The following is a 12,397-nucleotide window of genomic DNA, read 5'->3' on the forward strand; positions in this document are numbered from 1 at the left end:
GGTGTAACAATTGAGTTTAACATCCAGGCATCCATGAAAACGGAATTTATGACATTTAACGGAGTTAAAAGTTAGCAGGAAGTTAGCTCGCTAGCTTCTATCTAAATACAATATAGCATGTCCTGACTGCGGAGTTTTGGAAACAAATTAAAACGTACAGCCCTGTTATCACTTCCAGCATAAATGAAGACAGAAAACTAAACAGCAGTGACGTTTGTAGGGTTACTGAAGTTGGGCTAGCTGGTATATAATGATGTGCTACGTGACCGCTAGCGACACAGCTATGTTAGCATAATATAAACAAGCTAACTTTTTTTCCACTTGATAAAAGTTTACGTGAGTGTTCTCGGTGGTCAGGAACAAATGTAATCGCATGGCAGGATGCTGTAAAAGGACCAAACTTCAGCGAGAACAACTGAGATAATCCATCCACAATACGAGGTTAGTCATTCATATACTGCTGCATGGGCTGGGCTGTAGTTACATCCTAAGGTTTTAAAAACTGATCTTAAATAAATGATTACCGGTAATAAAAGCCGAGGGAGGTCAACAGTGATCACTGACTGTTTTAGGAGCTTTTTGAGATTAAATAGAAGAAAATACATAACATTAAACATGTTAACAACACAAAAGCCATATTAAACGCAGACTACTTTAGGCCCGGAAGTAGGATTCGTCACGTCATCACTAAACAATCGGATAGCTTTACTTTGTTGTCTGGGTCAAGTTTGCTAGCGAGAGACAGAGAGAAGCGTTGAAAGGCTGCTGCAACGGAACTTATTGTTTCAGAGGAAAACACGAAAAAACTGTACAGTCGAGTCTTAATAGCTTACTTACAGCTGGGCTCGTCAGGCACTCTTTTTGGCTGCAGTGGTTATTATTATATTTACATGCTTCCAGCTCCCGTTTCTGGTCGTTGACAACTTGTACTTTTCCACTCACCCTTTTCTCCCTCCCTTGCGCTCACAGACACATAAAGGGTATGGCAGACCATTCTCCCTGCAGCACAGACTACACTGCCCATGAGGCTACAATTTTTAGGGCAAAGCCTATTGTCTTAATATTAAATAAATAAAATAAGTAAAAAATATTTCTTCATGTCATTATGAGAAGCTAGATTGAGACACAGGCATTTGAACCTCTTAATGCGTGTTTTGTTTGGGCTTCCACCGGTGTGGAATTACCAGAAATAGAGAGGGCAGCCTAACATATGAAACAGGAAAAGACCGCTGTGTAATCGCTTTATTTCAACAAAGTAATTGTATTTTGAAAACCACCTTTTTAAATGGTAACTGTAACGGAATACAGTTACTCATATTTTGTATTTTAAATACGTAACGGTACATGTATTCCATTACTCCCCAACACTGCCCACAAGTGGACGTCTCAGCAAGCCCACTCCAAGGTCAGTCCATGCAATCCTCAGACAAACCGCAAAACAAAACCCAAAAGCTACATCTCAGACTCTACAGGCCTCAGTTAGCATGTTAAATGTCAAAGTTCATGAAGTACAATTAGAAAAAGGCTTGTTTAAACAGACAAAGCGACAATGTGGTGGAGCCATAATGAACCATGCTTGGAAAAAATAAACAGCATATCATCACAAGCATTAAGATCAGGCAACTGACTTGGCCATTCAAGAATATTCCACTTCTTTGCTTTAACCCTTGTGTGGTGTTCATATTTTTGTTACTCAGCCAGTGTTCATGGGTCTGGTGGACCCACTAGAGTTTCGGCTTTCCAAATTAACACTATCAAACAATTTTATGTTAAATTACTCAACAGATGTTTACTTCATCCCAATTACAAGCCATATGAACAGCAAACATGGTTAATTTTTTCCCTTTACCTTTATTAGATCACATTTATGAATTAATGTGCTTCTCGTTCCTTTTTTTTTTTTATATAAAATGTTATAAAAAATAAATCAGTTATAATCAAGTGGAGTGAGTGGAAAGACACAACACATTTACACGTGAAGCAATATGTTTCACAACTAAATGGGATCAGCTGCTCATCAATGGTGACATTAGGCCCAGGGTTGTAAAACAGGGGGAGGTGGTGCACACACTTATCCCACACTGTCCTGATGGCAGCTAGCTTGTCTCTCTGCCGTCGAGCTGGTCTGTCGTCTCGGTTATCAAAACGGATAATCCTGGAAATTTTGTGGAAGTTTTCCAGAGACATTGATGCACGGAAAGGTTCTTGCCGGTTTCTGCATCCCACAGGGATTCTGTGGATTCCCCTTTGGACCTGAAAACTCCTGCAAGGATAAGAACCCCAAAGTAGGCCTTTGGGGTTCTTAGATGAATTTGGTCCATCTCCTTCCACCTCTCTCCAAAAACACACCTTCCTTCTAGATTACTGCAATCCAGAAAAATTTTCTGGATGGAATCTGGGATGAAAAGCTCAAATGAAGACTTGATGTCCTGCACATGAGTAACTGTCAGCCGTGTTGGCCCTGGCTTATCACAGTAACAGCTCTGCAGGGTGGCTCATTTCTTGGGCAAGAAGACCATTCAATTTCACCAGTTATTGACATCCATATTTCTTCACTTGCTGTCTGGTGGGCTTGTTCTGGTCCTGGAGCTGGCTGCAGAGGGGGTACTCGTCTTCGTTTTGTTACTAAATGGTGCTCAACCTCATCCTCTTCTTCAAAGTCACTGTCAGACTCTGAATTTTCAGAAATGTGAAATATTCTGAAACCTCTTTGTCAACATCATCATCCGAAGCCCCTCTCTCTTCCAAAATCAATTGGATGGCCCTTGCAGCAGATAATCTTTTGCCATCTTGATCAGTTGTGATAAAGAACCACACTGGCAAAGTCTTATTTATAGTATTATGCCCCTAATTTGCAGGAGGGACAGGGTATGAGAAAATAAAATTTGGATCCCTCAAGAAAGAGGGTAAAATGTGTGGGAATGTAAGAGCAGACGGTGTTGATAGTTGAATTTTCAACAATGTTGCAACTTTGTGCGGGAGCAGGAGGGGAAGAAAACACTATCAGCAGCACCAGAAAGGAGGAAGACAGAGTGTGGGAACACAGGACCTACACTTTCAACACTTTCATTAGACCTGGGTCCAGTGGACCCGAACACCTTGTATGTAATGTAAATGCGTGGGGGGAGGTACAGTATAAGGTCATTGAAAATTAGTTCGGATTTATGTTCTTCACAGAAAATAAGCCAAAGCCAATGAATTTCAGGTTGAAAAAATAATTAATTGTTTAATTTTTCTTTTGAAAAAAATTGAAAACGGGTCTCACAGACCCGAACACCATACAAGGGTTAATAAACTCCTGGGTTGCTTTGGCTGTATGCTTTGGGTCATCGGCCATGTGTATAATGAAACGCCACCTGACCAATTTGACTGCATTTAGATGGATTTGAACGGGCAATATTTATCTGAACACCTCAGAATTCATTCGGCTGCTCCTGTCCTGTGTCACATCGTCAATAGACACTAGTGTCCGAGTGCAACTGGCAGCCATGCACACCCAAACCACCACACTGTCTCTGCCGTGTTTTACAGGTGGTGTGGTGTGTTTTGGATCATGAGCCACTCCACACCTTCTCCATACTTTTTTCTTGCCATCATTCTGGTAGAGGTTGATCTTGGTTTCATCTGTCCAAAGAATGTTTTTCCAGAACTGTGCTGGCTTTTATAGATGTTTTATTTATTTATTTTTTTAGCACAGTCCAATCTAGATTTTCTATTCTTGAGGCTTATGAATAGCTTGCACTTTGCAGTGAACCCTCTGTATTTACTTTCATTCAGTCTTCTCTTTATGGTAGACTTGGATATTAGTCGTGTCCAAATTCATGGGCTGCATCCTCCTGAGGACCCGGCCTTCGCGGTCTACGTGGGCCGGGTCCTCAGAAGGTCGGGTAGGCCGGAAGTAAACGGCTGGGGAAATTGGACGGTCTAGCCTTCTGTCTCGGTGGAGTTTAATAAACTCAGCCATCTGCTCCTTGCTATCTAAAATATAACAGGACACTGTTTCTCGACCATCTCATACTTCTGTTTAATCAGTTTTCTGTTTGATGTTTATTCAGCTGTGTAAAAACCAAGGAGGAACCCATCCGGGGGATTAATAAAGTTTTATTTTATCTAATCTAATCTAATAACTTTAATCTCAGCCAAACCGATTGACTCACAAACAAATAAAACACTGAAAAAAGCCCAACAATAACATTTTAGGTTGTCTAAGTGACTTATATATTACATTTAACCTGAGTAGCAAAAGTCCACGGTGATCTGAAAATGATGTGCCGGGAGTTGTGCCGTCCTCGGCGGCTTCAGTGACCCTTGAGCTCCCAACTAGCTATAGAGCTGGTGGGTAGCAGACGTCTCCGAAAACGTTGAAGCACTTTTGCAAATATGTGATATCTTGATAAACCGAGCAGATATTTGATGTTTACACAGCTACTTTCTCGCCTGAAAATATATTAAAAGTTTATTTTGTGACCCACAAAGATTAGTAAGAGTAATTTTAAAACTTAGTAGCGGCCGCCATTGTTGGAAACTGGAGTTTGGCTGGGCCGCGCTATGAATTCTGGGATATGGAAGGGCAAGAAGGACACACCCGACCCATCCTTCAAATTCGGGGAAAAGGAGGACGCATTTGTCGGCTGCATTCGGAGGAGTCTACGAATTTGGACAGCCTTCGGCACGTCGCTGTGACGTAATCGGTCTACAAATGCGGCCTCAGGAGGATGCAGCCCATGAATTTGGACACGACCATTGATACGCCTACCTCCTGGAGAGTTTTGTTCACATGGTTGGCTGTAGTGAACATGTTTCTTTTCACCATGGAAATGATTCTGCGATCATCCACCACTGTTGTCTTCTATGGCTGTCCAGGTCTTTTTGGGTTGCTGGGTTCACCAGTGATTTTCTTTCTTTCTCAGGATGAATCAAACTGTAGATTTTGCCACTCCTACTATTACAGCAATTTCTCTGATGGGTGTTTTCTGTTTTCACAGCTTGAGGATGACATGTTGTCTGTTCACAGTAAAATCTTCCAAATCCAAGCGCCACACCTCAGATCAACTCCAGGCTTTTTATCTGCTTAATTGATAATGATGTGACAATGACATGGACCTGATTGTAAATGAAAGGCGTTAAACCTCATTGAACTGAAGCAATGTTGTAAAGAAGAATTGGCTAAAATCCTTCCTCAACAATGTGAGACAAATGAAGTCATGCAGACAAAATGACTTCAAGTTATTTATTAACACAAGTGTCTCGACGTGAAGATTTGAAGAATTAAAAATAATAATCATATTAGCATTACTGTTAGAAAAAGCCTGGTGAAAACATGAGGAGAATTAATTTCAACATTGTAATATCGCGATTATTATAATTTGTCGTGCTATAACATCGTCCTATAGTCAGTTTAATTTTTTATGATTTCTTTTTGCTGATTAATGTCATCAAATAACAATTGTTTTAATCCCAATTTTTTGCATTATTGCCACTTTCTTGTTAGCAAGTTATCATGTTGATATGAAAAAGCTGAATGGACATTTTATGTTTTCTTATTGTTATTCTAATGCTTTTGATATATTCCCACTAAGACTAGTAACTTTAAATCATTATCTCATACCCTACTATTTGATTGAGTAAAGTAAGAGGCAAGTGAAATGGCGTTTGTTCCTTTTTGATTCCTGATTAATTTATTCCTCTTTTGTGATAACACAAAACATTTATGGCAATTTCAGTTTGCTTTACCAAACTACAGGTATAATACATTTGTCTTGTTTTATTGGCCCTTATTCGTATTATTAACCCTAAACCAAAGTTATCACACAGTTGTACTATAAAATCAGTAATCATGTGTAAATTTGATACAGTTATGGCCAGAAAAATGCACATAATATTAGTTGCTAAAAAACTAACGGTTTAGTTCGTGTTTTATCTGCTGATGTGCAAGACAAAACCGGCTTCATAAATAAAACAACAGCACTGTTTGTTTAAACTTCCCTTGACATACGCTTCCATTTTTCTGTCTACGGTCTCTCATGGCTATGTGAATAATGATGTCAGGAATAAAAGTGGGAGTTAAATGATTATTATGCCTCCAAACAAGCGGTTTAATTGTCTAAATACTTCCCAAAATTAGCCATAAGCACAACTCCTGTAACAATCATGTGTAGTGTTTATAACATGTCTTGACGAATCACCTGTTTGGGAAGAAATTGTGTTAAAGGCCAATTTTAACTTGCTTTGTTGACAGACATGTTGTGCTAGACAGACCTTACACAACATCCATCTCAGACAGAATGGCCTTGCATCACCATCAGGGTGTGCATTTATGCAGCAAGGGAAGGGTGCTGACTAATAAAGGGGCCAGTTTTGCAAAAAGACCATAGGCCACAGGGTATGTCAAAAGCAAAGCAGCAATGTTACTCATCAGATGAAATGAAGAAACATTATGCAATCCACACGCTATGGATTGATTAACTGACTTATCAAGTGCATGAATTAACTCTAGGCATATATGATAAGGAAGAACATGTCACCGCATCAGCAGCTAAAACTGGTTTTTATTGGTTACATTTGAATGATTATACAACACCAAAACAGCTGGAACCTCATCACTTAGAAAATGCTTGGTGGGCCAGCTGGCACCCTCGTTTGCACTAACATTTCCAAAATCCCTTTAGATGGGAAACAGTGAAGCAGCTCCTGTGCTTTACCTGTGTGGTGCACTTTAAATCTTTTATCATCCATCAAACATAATCCTTGTGCACCTCTGCTTTGCAAACTTACAGTGCTGCATCATCTGTCGCCTGTTGTCTCATTATCCTGCTGTGAATTTAAACCTCTTGTCCTCTTTGACTGTCACTACGGTTGTTTTGAATATTTTGCACTGACAGTAATAGTCTCATGAAGTATTTTGCCTGTATGTTTACCCTTCGGTCTATTACAGCGTGTCTGCAGTTGGACTGTGCTACCCAACTATGCCATGAGTTCACTTGAATGATATTATGTTGTATCACTAAGGTGGATGTTATCTGCTCTTCTGTCGCCCCTCTGTTGTAAATTTGCTGCTGTACTTTGCTGATTATTGCGGTATTGTATGACAGCCAAACCACAGACGGCCTTACACCTGACTCTAGAATACTTTGGTATACAGACGACATTGTTCCAGGGGTCTTGTGTTTTTTTTTTAGATGCAATTTACTTTTTAGAGAGAAGAGCCTTTTTTAAGGCAATCCATCCAAAGAAGCCATACTTGTTCAGTCATTTTCTAATTGGACTGTCATGAACTTTAATTTGGTAAATATTAGAGTCTGAGATGTAGCCGTTTGTCTTTTTTTGCAGTTTCTCTGAGCATTGCATGGGCTGATCTTGGGGTGAGTTTGCTGGGGTATCCACTCCTGGAAAAAATGCGACATTTGTATTAACACACCTGAATGCAGGTCCGCCAAAACTTCTGCTTTTACCGACGTGCTCACACTTGATGATGATCAGTTAATCAAGTGCATCTGATTAGAAGCACCTGGCTGCCACTTACCCTCTTAATTCCAATGGAAAGAATAAGGATGTACTTTCTTTTTCACATGACTGTACATGAAATCACTGCCCGCTAATTTATCATGCTCATTTACCGGTAACTGCTTTGGTGTTTTTACACATATATTACGATTGACTGACAAAGCTGCACAACACTGACAACTGCACAAAAATGTAGTAGCAATTACTGAAATAAAAGATTGTGGACTAATCCTGTCTCTGGTGTCATTTATTTGTCATGTGGTGTCATTTGTAGTTCACAAATTGTGTCACAGACACAGGATTATTATTTTGGTCTACAGTCAATTTTCTTGATGAATTTGTAGCTGCTGGGCAAAACATTGTATATGCATATATATGCATATGCCTGCATATATATATTTAGATATGTGTGTGTCAGTACTTAATTGAGTGTTACCTCAAAAATCCTCATTAAAAGATATTGGTTAAGCTTTAAGACTTTATTTGAATTAAATTTGTGGTTAAGCAATTAGTTATGGTGGTTAAGGTTGTGTTAAAGGGCTAAAAATTGTAATGTTAGCCAGGGTCCTCACAGACATAGATGTATCAACGTGTGTGTGATGGACACATTTACAAGCTTCCCTTTCTGTCTCACTCCACATACATCTTACTCTATTGCTCTGTAATACTCTCTCTCTGTTGTGTAGAGCTTGTCAGAAGGGAAGCTGGGATTAGGGAGGCTTTAGCTTCAAATCAGACAAAGGTAATACCAGTAATTAGCATTCAGTAGAAGAGTGTGAAAAGATGGTCGTGATCAAAGCCTGTGCCAAAGAATTTTTCGCCAATGTACTTGAGTCAACAAAGCAAAATGTCTTTTTTGTAATTTCTCTGCAGTTTGGATTTCTTTTTTAAGTGCCCATGTGTCTTCAACTGTTCAGTTTGACTGTATATCTGCAAACCACAAAGCGGACATGTAAAAATGCCACAAATGAGATAGGGGGAAATAAAACCTTTTTGATAACATTTGATGTTTTTCTTCACCCTGTGAATCAATTTAAGAAGTGTTATAATTCATACTTAAACCACTTCATGCAACAAGGTGTGGACTTTGACTGATATTTTCATTATTACAAATATTACAGGCGATGGCTAATTTAGAGAGATTAGAAAATCTTTGCAAAGCAGGAGAGTAATCAAAATGAATTTCATATTTAACCAAATGAGGTAACCCATTAGTCTTCATTATTGTCTCATTTTGTTACATTAACTGAAAACAATTGCTGGAATAGATAAAACTGCCTTTTAGCAAGCCTTGTCTAGCAATGCATGCATTTTCACTCTGGCCACGCTACATGTTACACAGAAAACAGAAAGACAGGAAAACACAGGGGAGTAAAGAAAACAAAAAACCCCCAAAATAATAAAAACAAAACAAGCAAACCCCACAATGATATGCATGCCTGAAGAAAAGGAATTAACAAGGAAAATTTAATTACGGCATTTGAGCCGAAGACCAACTTCTTCATATTTTTGCATCAAATGAGATCTTGCGCAGCTCAAACCCCTCATCTGTTAATCCTGTGTTTAGACGTGTGATTCGATGATGCCGCTTTGCCTTTCGAGGCCACATTTCCAGGGCCATTTATGTTGATTTGTTTCACAAGTGCTGCAATTAAGGAACACCCTTCATTGGCAGGTTGACTTACATCCTCTTAACTGCAGTATCTGCTCTTCTGTCGCCCCTCTGTTGCTTCAGATTTGTCAAAGTAAGGCCATGAGTGCCAGGACGTAGGAAAAGGATGAGGGGAACAATGTGAATTAAGGGTGTCAATATCCAGGGGCACGGAGTCACCCCGGAGCTGCGAGGCTACAATGCCTTCCTTGTCTATACTGAGTTTTGTTTGAACAATGGGCCATTGTTTGCCGTGCGGATGCCGTGTCTTTCTGACCCAAAACAACATGAAACAAGATCTTTTTAGGTGCACAGAGACAAACAGGGTTCTTGTTTGGTAGAATGTGAAATTTCAAAAAGTATACCCTTGAAGAAAGCAGTCTCTTAATCCAGTAAACTATGTTTTTTCACATGGCTGAAAGTGGCAGACAATATAGCACAAACAGAGGAGGAAATCAAAGAAAACAGTGAAATGTTTGGATTTATAAAGAAATAAAACTTAAAAAACAGCATAGAATTTCAGGAAATAAGTTCAAGATCACAGTCTAAGCCCCCACGGCTAGGTGGTGCCTATGTAAATACTGCTGTTTAACATTTCCCTTACTAGTGCAACGCTGGAAGCCTCGTCAGCCCCTGTTGGGCAGCCTGCTGAGGTCAGCATCCACAACACGACAGGTCCTGCTGCCCATCTCCTTTTGGGGCACTACATTACCATATAAACTTTGTTAATGACCTTGTCATTTTCACAACTTAATTACCAGCGTTGTGTCCCTTGAACATCTTCCCATATGAATTATACATCAGGAGTGTGGTTTAAAATGAGGGCCTGAAGGTTTTGATATATAGGAAGGTATCCCAGCTCAATGCTGCAATTCTGATTTGCCTTGTAAGCAAAAAAAAACAACAACAACTAAACAAACAAACAAAATACAAGAAGGGGAAGCCACTTTTGACGAGTATCCAGTGTGGTCTTGGAGAATGAGATACATCTATGTATTTATGTATTATTGTGTATTATTAAATGTATTAATGGGAAGACTATTCAGCTTCACTAACAGGGAATAAAATGATGATCTTCAGTTAATATACAATGCTTAAAAACTGTGTAATTCACTAAAAAAAACAAACTAACAATAACAATGGTTACTGGATATCATTTATCACTGAACATTTGTAAAAAATAAAAAACAGGATGATCAAATTTGCGCCGTAATGTAAAGTAATCTATATGGCCTCCACGTTCCTCTGTGGTTTTTAACAACATCTGAGCATGTTTCTTATGGGATGGTGGATGAGATCCTGGGGGATCTCCTCTCACATATGGATCAGGGCATCAATGAGCTGTTGGATAATCAGTGGTGCAATTTTGCAGTGTCATGTGCAGCAATAAATAATGTTCCAGTGGTGCTCAGTTGGATTTAGGTCTGGCAAACATGAGGGCCAGTAATGGCATCCATGCCTTTGATATCCAGGAACTTCCTTCACACTCAGGCCACACGGGGCAAGACATTTTTCCGCACCACAAGGAACCCAGGGCCCACTGCACCAGTAGAAGGTCTAACATTGGGTCTGATAAATTCATCCTGGTGCCTAAGAGCAGTCTAGCAACTGGAGTTTTGAGTAACCCTCCAAAGATTTGTCTCCCTAGGTCATCACTGACCCCAGAGCCAAACTGGTCATGCTGGATGATGTCACTGATGATGGTCATTTTTAAAGAAAACGGGGGTCCACTGGTGAACCAGCCAGCCCATTAGCCCTCATGCCACCATCATTAACAGTTTAGTCAGATCCATATACATGAGTAGCCCTTTGGAGGTCATTGTATAGGGCTTTGGCAGTGCTCCGACTTGTACAAAGGAGCAGATACCAATCCTGTTGGTTCCACAGGTCTTCCACAGGCCTGTTCTGCTCTCCTTGTGTTATGGCCCATCTCCAGACTTTGCTGGGAGCACAGCAAACCTTCTGTCCACATCAAATAAGGATGTGCGTAGTGGGTCTACCTGTGCAACCTGATTTTTCAAATATTATCTCATGCTATCAGCAGTGACAAGGGAACTGAGAAAGAAAGAAGAAAAGTCAGTAAGGAAAGATCAGGACAGAGGAAGAGTCTGTGGCCATCAACTGCAAAACGCTTCCCTTTTGGGGGTTGTCTTATTGCTGCTGTTCCACCAAAGGAGGTGAAATGGAGTCACAATGGTTCACGCTTCCTGGCCGGGCAGATTAACTTCCCCGATATGTAGCTGACTTGTGTGTTATACTGTAATGATCTTAGTGATAGATATATCTCTAACTTTATGGGTCTGACTGGCTTATGTTAAGAAATTAAAAAAAGATGAACATGTTTATTTAATTATTAGTAAGATGCTGAAAACATTTCAAGATTCACTGTGTGACATGAAGGAGTAAGACCCAAAATGTAGGAGACAGACACGAGGCATAAACTAAAAAGCAGCTTTAGGGAACAAAATAGAAACTACAAAAAAACCCTCAGATTAGACAAAAAGCACGAACTTACTAATCTGCTACATGGAAGAAACGCAGAACACACAGCAAGAGGGATACAGAGGCAATATATACAAACAGGCTGACGAGCAACAGGTGTGAACGTAGCTGATGATAATTACAGGTAACTGGGGAGGAAGTTAAACTAGGCACAAGGAACAGAGAAGAACAGTGACCAAAAAAACAAAAACAAAAAACAGGAAATGAGTGACACTTAAGACCTGGACTACGACACACAGCTTGATGCAGACAGAAGACAAAAAGCGGAGACCAGAGAAGGAAGAGAGTAAAAGGGCATAAACAACCTCTCATTAATGAAATGCACAGATAACTGGAACATAACCATAACACCATAACAAAAAGCCAGAATGCCAACAACACAGACTACAGAACCATCAAAACCAAGAATAATCAAAAATACAAAACCAGAGAAAGATCCTAAAACTCAAAACCCACGACAATCTGCTACGGTCTTAACATACATTTCTAAAATATCAAAGTGTGTTGATGTTAACTCGTTTATGTGCCTCGATTTTATTTACAATTTTATTTCATTTATTTGGTTCAGATGGATGTGTTCTGAAAGCAGAAACCCAAGGATTAGACAGAAGCTCGTTTACATGGAGTCAGTTTAATTGAAACCCGTTTCTTCATAATGACAATTTGTAATATAATTTTAGTCTTTTACTGATATGTATGTCATTCCCACTAAACCTAACAATAATAAAACTTGAAAACAGG

The sequence above is a fragment of the Simochromis diagramma genome, unplaced genomic scaffold, assembly GCF_900408965.1.
Source record: "Simochromis diagramma unplaced genomic scaffold, fSimDia1.1 OVJJ01000603.1, whole genome shotgun sequence".
In the NCBI taxonomy this organism is placed as follows: Eukaryota; Metazoa; Chordata; class Actinopteri; order Cichliformes; family Cichlidae; genus Simochromis; species Simochromis diagramma.